Source organism: Podarcis liolepis, assembly GCF_965112155.1.
Source record: "Podarcis liolepis genome assembly, chromosome: 1".
Classification (NCBI taxonomy): domain Eukaryota; kingdom Metazoa; phylum Chordata; class Lepidosauria; order Squamata; family Lacertidae; genus Podarcis; species Podarcis liolepis.
In genome coordinates, this window is record NC_139554.1 from 13,061,879 (window position 1) to 13,070,162 (window position 8,284).

General features: G+C 48.4%; 1 protein-coding gene across 6 annotated transcripts in view; it reads right to left on the bottom strand.

The window, feature by feature from the left end:
- The window catches only part of LOC310714795 (nutritionally-regulated adipose and cardiac enriched protein homolog), a 42,118-nt gene extending 34,336 nt beyond the window's left edge, over positions 1 to 7,782 (bottom strand). For 3 of the 6 annotated variants that reach the window (XM_083520438.1, XM_083520435.1, XM_083520433.1), the window contains exon 1: positions 3,451 to 3,864. The gene's annotated coding sequence lies outside the window, so the exon portion shown is untranslated. Of the gene's footprint in view, positions 1 to 3,450; positions 3,865 to 7,538 lie in introns of those variants that run through there. The other 3 variants (XM_083520440.1, XM_083520436.1, XM_083520434.1) reach the window with 2 other exon arrangements.
- Positions 7,783 to 8,284: the final 502 nt, after the last annotated feature.

The window sequence follows — 8,284 nt, forward strand, 5'->3', positions numbered from 1 at the left end:
ATCATCTCGCTTTATTGGCCGAGGGAGCCACCGTACAGCTTCCGGGTCATGTGGCCAGCATGACTAAGCCGCTTCTGGCAAACCAGAGCAGCGCACAGAAACGCCGTTTACCTTCCCGCTGGAGCGGTACCTATTTATCTACTTGCACTTTGACGTGCTTTCAAACTGCTAGGTTGGCAGGAGCAGGGACCGAGCAACCGGAGCTCACCCCGTCGTGGGGATTCGAACCGCCGACCTTCTGATCGGCAAGTCCTAGGCTCTGTGGTTTAATCCACAGCGCCACCTGCATCCCATCATGGCTAGGATCCATCAATAGCCCTCTCCTCCATGAATTTGCCATGTTGGTAGCCATTACTGTCTCCTGTGGCAGGGAGTTCCATAGTTTAACTCTGTATTGCGTGAAGAAGCACTGGCGGAGGAACTGGGATGTAGAGGGAGTGCACTGCCCCTGGCACCACTATTCCAGTAGGGTGCCATCGCGGTGGCCCCCCCGGACATGTGCCACCCCCTGCGCGCGCCGGGTGCCATGCCCCCCCAGGTGGCATGTCACGCCCCCAGAACACACACAACACCCCCGAGGGTAGTGCGTCATGCCCCCAGATGCATGCCACGACCTGAGATGCTGGCCATGCCCCCACCTACTCTCCGCCCCCGGTAGCGGAGCATGCAGCTTCACCACTGTGAAGAAGCACTTTGTTTTATCTGTCCACGAGTTCTAGTGTTGTGAGAGAGGGAGAAATAATAATAATAATATATTATTTGTACCCTGCCCATCTGGCTGGGTTTCCCCAGCCACTCTGGGCGGCTTCCACAGAGACCAAAAATACACTAAAATGTCACACATTAGAAACTTCCCTGAACAGGGCTGCCTTAAGATGACTTCTGAATGTTAGGTTGTTGTTTATCGCTTTGACATCTGATGGGAGGGAGTTCCACAGGGCGGGTGCCACTACCAAGAAGGCCCTCTGCCTGGTTCCCTGTAGCTTTGTTTCCCGCAAGGAGGGAACCGCCAGAAGGCCTCGGCGCTGGACCTCAGCGTCCGGGCAGAACGATGGGAGTGGAGACGCTCCTTCAGAAAGCGTCCACTTTTCTCTGTCCACTTTTCCCATGCCACATATAATTTTATAGATTTCTACAATGTCACCTCTTCTATGCCTTTTCTCTGAACTAAAAAATCCCGAATGTTGCAACCTTCCTTCATAGGGGAGTTACTACATCCCCTTGATCATTTTGGTTGCCATAATAATAATAATAATAATAATAATAATAATAATAATAATAATAATAATAATAATAATTTATCTATATGCTGCTGATCTGACTGGGTAGCCCCAGCCGCTCTGGATGACTTCCAGTAAATTATGAAACTACAGTTAAACATTAAACATTAAAAATGTTCTTATACAGCAGGGGGCCGGTCCACTGTCCCTCAGACCTTGTGGGGCCCCCCGGACTATATTGGGGGGGGGGGTGAACGAATTCCTATGCCCCACAAATAACCCAGAGATGCATTTTAAATAAAGGGACACATTCTACTCATGTAAAAACACGCTGATTCCTGGACCATCCACAGGCCAGATTTAGAAGGTGATTGGGCCGGATCTGGCCCCCGGGCCTTAGTTGGCCTTCCCATGCTATACAGGGCTGCCTTCGGATGTCTTATCTACTTGACATCTGGTGGGAGGGCGTTCCACAGGGCGGGTGCCAATACCGAGAAGGCCCTCTGCCTTGGTTCCCTGCAACCTCACTTCTTGTAGTGAAGAAGAGTTTGGAAGAGTTTGGATTTGATATCCCACCTTTCACTCCCTTTAAGGAGTCTCAAAGGGGCTAACATTCTCCTTTCCCTTCCTCCCCCACAACAAACACTCTGTGAGGTGAGTGGGGCTGAGAGACTTCAAAGAAGTGTGACTAGCCCAAGGTCACCCAGCAGCTGCATGTGGAGGAGCGGAGACGCGAACCCGGTTACCCAGATTACGTGACTACCGCTCTTAACCACTACACCACACTGGCCCTCTAGTGAGGGAACCACCAGAAGGCCCTCAAAGCTGGACTTCAGTGTCTGGGCTGGATGATGGCGGTGGAGACGCTCCTCCAAGTATGTAGAGCTGAGGCCATTTACAGCTTTAAAGGTCAGCACCTACACTTTGAATTGTGCTCGGAAACATGCTGGCAGCCAATGTAGATGTTTTCCAACTTATTAATATCCTATTTGAAGTGAGCTGGACAGAACTGTACACAATATTAGCGTCCGGCTACAAAGTTAGTGGTTTGGGGTGTGTGGGAACATCTCTCCAAAGGCAGGTATGCAATCAGTTGAACACCAATGGAAGCTGATACACCACCACTGGAACCACCACTGCTGCTGCTTTTCATGCAAGGCAATATATTCTTAAGGCTATGTGAGTGATCTATTCAACTGCACCACATTTCCTTCACAATATGGGGTCCGTCTTAAAAAGCGGTAGAGGAAAAGGGGGTTGCATCCAATGCTGTGAAGTTGCCGTGAATCGCCCTGATATCTGACAATGAAGGGTGGTATACAAATTTAATAAATAACAATAATAATTAATAATAGTGCTAAGTGAAAGTCACTAAGCAGGACACTTGTTGCACCCACAGGAAGTTGTTGCAGAAGGGAATTTACAAGTACAGTGGTACCTCGGGTTACATACGCTTCAGGTTACAGACTCCGCTAACCCAGAAATAGTACCTCGGGTTAAGAACTTTGCTTCAGGATGAGAACAGAAATCGTGTCGTGGCAGCGCAGCGGCGGCAGCAGGAGGCCCCATTAGCTAAAGTGGTGCTTCAGGTTAAGAACAGTTTCAGGTTAAGAACGAACCTCCGGAACGAATTAAGTACTTAACCCGAGGTACTGCTGTGCGGTACTGGCAGTTGTGTAACAGTTGCACAAGAAGAATGAGCTGTTGAGCAACCAGCATCCACTCAACAGCTGTTTGCTATTGGAGGGAGAGATTTTATTTATTTTTTTTAAAAAAGCACATTGCATTAAAAATAAACAGCAGGATGGCTGGCTTTCAAAGCCCCCCCCCCCAATATGTGTTTTGTATTTAAAAGTAAAATACAAAATGGACCTCCTCTGCTAAAGTATTCCGAGAGGCTTGAGACAACCAGCTTTTCTCTCCATTGCAAAACTTTGTTTCCAGGACAAAGCTGAAAGATTGTATGGCGAAGGGCTGTAGCTTAATGACAGAGCATCTGGTTTCCTTGCAGAAGGTCCCAAATTCAATTCTCAACATCTCCAGGTAGAACTGAGAGATCCTCCTTGTGAAGCCGTGGAGAGCTGCTGCCAGCCAGTGCAGCCAGTATTGAGATAGATGGACCAATGTTCAGCTTCAATATAAGGCTGTTTCTTATTTTACCGAAAGACAAAACGACACACACACACACACACACACACACACAAACACACACACTGGCTGAGGTTTGTACCTGTTCCTTGCAGGGCAAGATGTATTCTCAAGTCTCCGGCAGGTGCATCAAACTTGGGAGTCCTGGCTCCCAAACCTTCACAGGAACCACCGCTGTTCTCCTTTCCCCTTGTGCAAATTCCTTTAAAGCTGTCAAAGATGTAATCAGACGAGGTGATCAAACCCAGTCCTCTCGAGACCTGGAAACAAGATCCAGAAAGGAGCCGTTCAGCTGCAGACCGGCCAGGGCTGAAAACACTAAAGTTTCCATTGGAATTAAATGAAGGGACTTGAATTGCTCAGAAAGGGAGAAGGCGAAGCTTCAGCGAGGACTGGCAGGCCAAAAGCACTGGGCCCCTTCTCGGACCAATGAGGGATCTATGCAGCTCATAACGGAATCCGAAAGCAGAACCAAACACTTTGCTGTTGAAGCGGACTTTGCCAACAGAGCGTTTAGCTGTGCGATTTTCCTAGATTTTGTTTTACTCCTATGGCTGAGTAGTTTTATCGCTGGATCAAATTAAAAGAGGAGGAGGAGGAGGAGGAAGGGCATAAAGTCACAGAGAAATTGATTCTTCTTTTGCTTCATGATGTCTGCAAACATGAAAGCCACAGAAAGCTGCGGTGTGGATTTTGCATGAAAAAATGCTGCATCCTTTTTACTTTCTGCAGGGAAAGGAGGGCTTAGGATATGAGATCTTAAGGACCTAGAAGAGACTGTACTTTCCTCAGCTGCATTGGTGTGAGCTAGATGGAGTCCTCTTTATTGGCTTGGGCACAAGCAATAGACTTTGGGGTTGGACTAGATGATTCTTGGGGTCCCTTCCAACTCTACAATTCTACAATTCTATGTTGGGCAATAAAGAGTTCTGTTCAGGCATTCACAGGGCATGTGGAAGAATCAAGTGTGGAGCAGGCATGGCATGTACAGTAGGGTTACCAGATGTCCCCAGTTCCTGGGGACAGTCCCCGGATTTGCAAATCTGTCCCCGGGCAAAATCTGTCCATGGAATGTCCCCAGATTTGCAAATCTGTCCCCAGGAAACGTGGCAGTGGCAGCCTCAGCAGCCCGGAGCCAGCCTGGTAGCGCAGTTGGCTCTGGCTGGCTTCAGGAGCTGCTTGCTGCCATGGCGCCTGCCATTTTTCCTGCGCCACGGCAGCGAGCAGCTCCTGAAGCCAGCCAGAGCCAACTGCGCTACCAGGCTGGCCTCTCCTGGGCAACGGCTGCCCGCCCGTGACTTCCGAGCCTCCCCTGATCTGTCAAAACAAAGGGGGTAGGGAGAAGGAGATCAAGGAAGGCTCGGGAGTCACGGGCGTGGGGCGTGCTGTTGCCCAGTCTCTGCGCATTTATGTTTCACAGGGTGCGAAAGAAGGGCTTTGCACCTTTATACAACATGCATGTGTACTTGGGCCCAGGGTCTTTTGCCTCACCATCCCCACTACTGACTCCCTGTTGCTACTCAACTTCTAAAAAAATAATAATCATAAGTGTCCCCAAATGCATTGGGGGGAAAAATCTGGTAACCATAATGTACATCCCTGCCCCAACTCATAGCTGGCCCAAGACTTTTTGCTGCCTGAGGCAAAGGACAAGATGGCTCCCCTTCCCATGTTCAGAAAGTGAGTGGATTGAGATCTGACTCAAACACTGGCAATAAGCTAGCAGCATCTGCCTGCACACCCAAGGGCTGCTGGCTAGCTTGTGTCACTCTCCAACAGAGGGCAATTTCCAGGAGGTGCCGTGGCCCCAGAGGTGTTTGTCTCCCTTTGCCCAATGGTTGCGCCGGACCTGCCCACCCCAATATCCCTGTTCCCACCACAGTGACCCCCCCCCCACTGCTTGGATGGCTTGAAAAGAGGGTTAAACAAGTTGAGGGAGGTAAAGACTGTGTTCTGCCTCCACAGTCGGATGCAGCAATGCTTCTGAATACCAGTTGCTCCAGGGATATACTCTGAATACCAGAGACTCCAGGAGGGGAGAGGGCTGTTCTTTGACATGACATTTGAAAGCTTCCTCCATTCCTAGGATGGAGGCTGAAATCAGCTTTCGGTCTGAGCGGATGTACACAGCAAAAGAGACAGTTTGCATTTGGCCAAGGGAAGAAATTTCAATTTGGCCAGGGAAATAAATTTCAGGTTCTGCATCTACTTTTCAAGAAACAGCTGTTTCTTTGAGAAGGGATGGGTTTCAGGAACTGCAAGCCTCCTACTTCTCTGCTCAGCCTGTACATTTTGGTGACGGAGAAGGCAGTTGCTCTGATCTGGTGGCACCATCAAAGTACAGTCATACCTCGTGTTACAGCTGCTTCAGGTTGCGTTTTTTTGGGTTGTGGACTGCTGAAACCTGGAAGTACCAGAATGGGTTACTTCTGGGTTTCAGCAGTCGCGCATGCACAGAAACGCTAAATCACACTTTGCGCATGTGCAGAAGCACCGAATCGCAACCTGCATGTGCGCAGATGCACAAACGCGGGTTGCGAATGCTGTGGGTTGCGAACGTGCATCCCGTACAGATCACGTTCGCAAGCGTCCATTGTAGGTCTTTTGGACAGAATCCCAGGGCCCTGCTCAGCTACAGGAGCAGGAGAAGCCCAGATGCAGCAGCTCTGGCTTACCATGTTTTTAAGTATGTGAAGCAATATCATCTAAAAAAGGGACTCCACCATTAAGCCCAGAGTCTAAAATTACAACTGGATGTGCGGAATATCTTTCCATCAGTAGGCTAGTTTCCACACACATTCACCTCTGCCCTCTAGCCTCCATCCTGGTGACAGCAGGCTGACTGGCGCTGTGGTCTAAACCACAGAGTCTCTTGGGTTTGCTGATTGGAAGGTCAGCGGTTTGAATCTCCACAACGGAGTTAGCTCCCGTTGCTCTGTCCTAGCTGCTGCCAACCTAGCAGTTCAAAAGCATGCCAGTGCAAGTAGATAAATAGGTACCACTGTGGCAGGAATGTAAATGGCATTTCCATGTGCTCTGGTTTCTGTCATGGTTTTCCGTTGCGCCAGAAGCGGTTTAGTCCTGCTGGCCACATGACCCGGAAAGCTGTCTGTGGACAAACACTGGCTCCCTTGGCCTGAAAGCGAGATGAGTGCTGCAACCCCATAGTCACCTTTGACTGGACTTAACTGTCCAGAGGTCCTTTACCTTTTTTTTTTTACCTTGGCAGAAGTAGCTGGACCACAACTATCTTGCCCCCGGAGCATCTCCAGCTGGTCCAGTCATGGACTGCCCAGGTGTGTGCAGGGCTGCAAGGATGAACCTTGGAGGAGATTGTGACCTTGCAGAAAAATACTGCCCAAGGTTGCAACGCTGCAACCTTCTTGCACAAGACGCTGCCTTGACTCCTGACTCCAACTCCCGCATCACTTGGTACTACGCCAAGAACTCTAACCCCTCTCTCCTTAAGACCAACATTCAACTTGGATTGAAAGAGGGGTTTTTTTCTTTTTCTTTTGCCACCAACACACTCAATCAACATAATATTCTGTTTTCAACTCTGCTCAGCAAAGGGCTGCAGCCCAGCAGCAAAGGATCTGTGTTTCATGCAGAAGGTGTCACTTTTAATCCCCAGCATCTCCAGGTCAGTCTGGGAGAGCCAACCTGCCTGAAACCCCGAAGAGCCATTGCCAGTTAGCACACACGATATTGAGCTAGATGGACCAATGATCTGACTCAGGATAAGGAGAAGAGTTTGGATTTGATATCCCGCTTTATCACTACCCGAAGGAGTCTCAAAGCGGCTAACATTCTCCTTTCCCTTCCTCCCCCACAACAAACACTCTGTGAGGTGAGTGAGGCTGAGAGACTTCAGAGAAGTGTGACTAGCCCAAGGTCACCCAGCAGCTGCATGTGGAGGAGCGGAGACGTGAACCCGGTTCCCCAGATTACGAGTCCACCGCTCTTAACCACTACACCACGCTGGCTCTAAGGATAAGGTTGCTTCCTATGTTCCTAGATCCTAATGACAAATTCAGAACCAATCTAATTGAAAGGAGAACCCCCTCAGTGCATATCTCTAGCATACTTTGTTTTGTTTTTTAAGGTTCAGCACAGAAGAAACATAAGGAGAGGAGTCAGATTATTGTAAGTTTCTAGAAAGTCACTTACTTTCCGGAGCTTCCATGGATGATAGTGCTGCTTGCCAGGAGCTCCATCTGCAAGTGAGCTACATACAGAGTTTTTCCGCCTGTGTATATTGGAGCAGCATGTTTAACACTCCTGTCATTTGTCCAAAGATCAAGCGAGGGGAAACGTCAGTGCCAAGAAGCAGCAGCAGCAGAAAAGCTACAGCCTGTGGAATAAATACAGGCTCCTCTTGGCCTATGAAAGCTTTCGTTTGTATCTCTTCGTTTGTATCTCTGTCTCCATTTCCTCCTGTTGCTCTTGAAAACTGAAATAGGCTCTTGCTTTTGAACCTGCAGCCCTCGCGCCTCAAAAGGTTTTCCTTGTATGTGTTTGCACAGTCAAAAAGTCAGCTCTCAGTCAGCTTTAAGGATGCTTTTTCTTCTGGGTCATAAACAAACTAAAAAGGCATCAAGCTGAAAGCAAGGGTTGGACTGATATTCAGAAAAATTGTGATTTCCCCAAATTATTACAAAAACACATATAAATTGAGGACACTTCCAGACTGGCTGTGTACACAGTACAAATTTAATGCATGCACACAGACAAGAATTCTGGGAACTGATGTGATGCACAAATAACGTTTGTGGTTTTACAGGAAGCTTTGTGAAGAAATAATATTAGAAACACTGTAAAAAAAGGGAACAAGGGAATAGGTTTATTTAAAACAAAAGACAATGTTAAATTTAGAATTGCGGATAGAAGATTAGAAAACGGAAGATTCACGGATG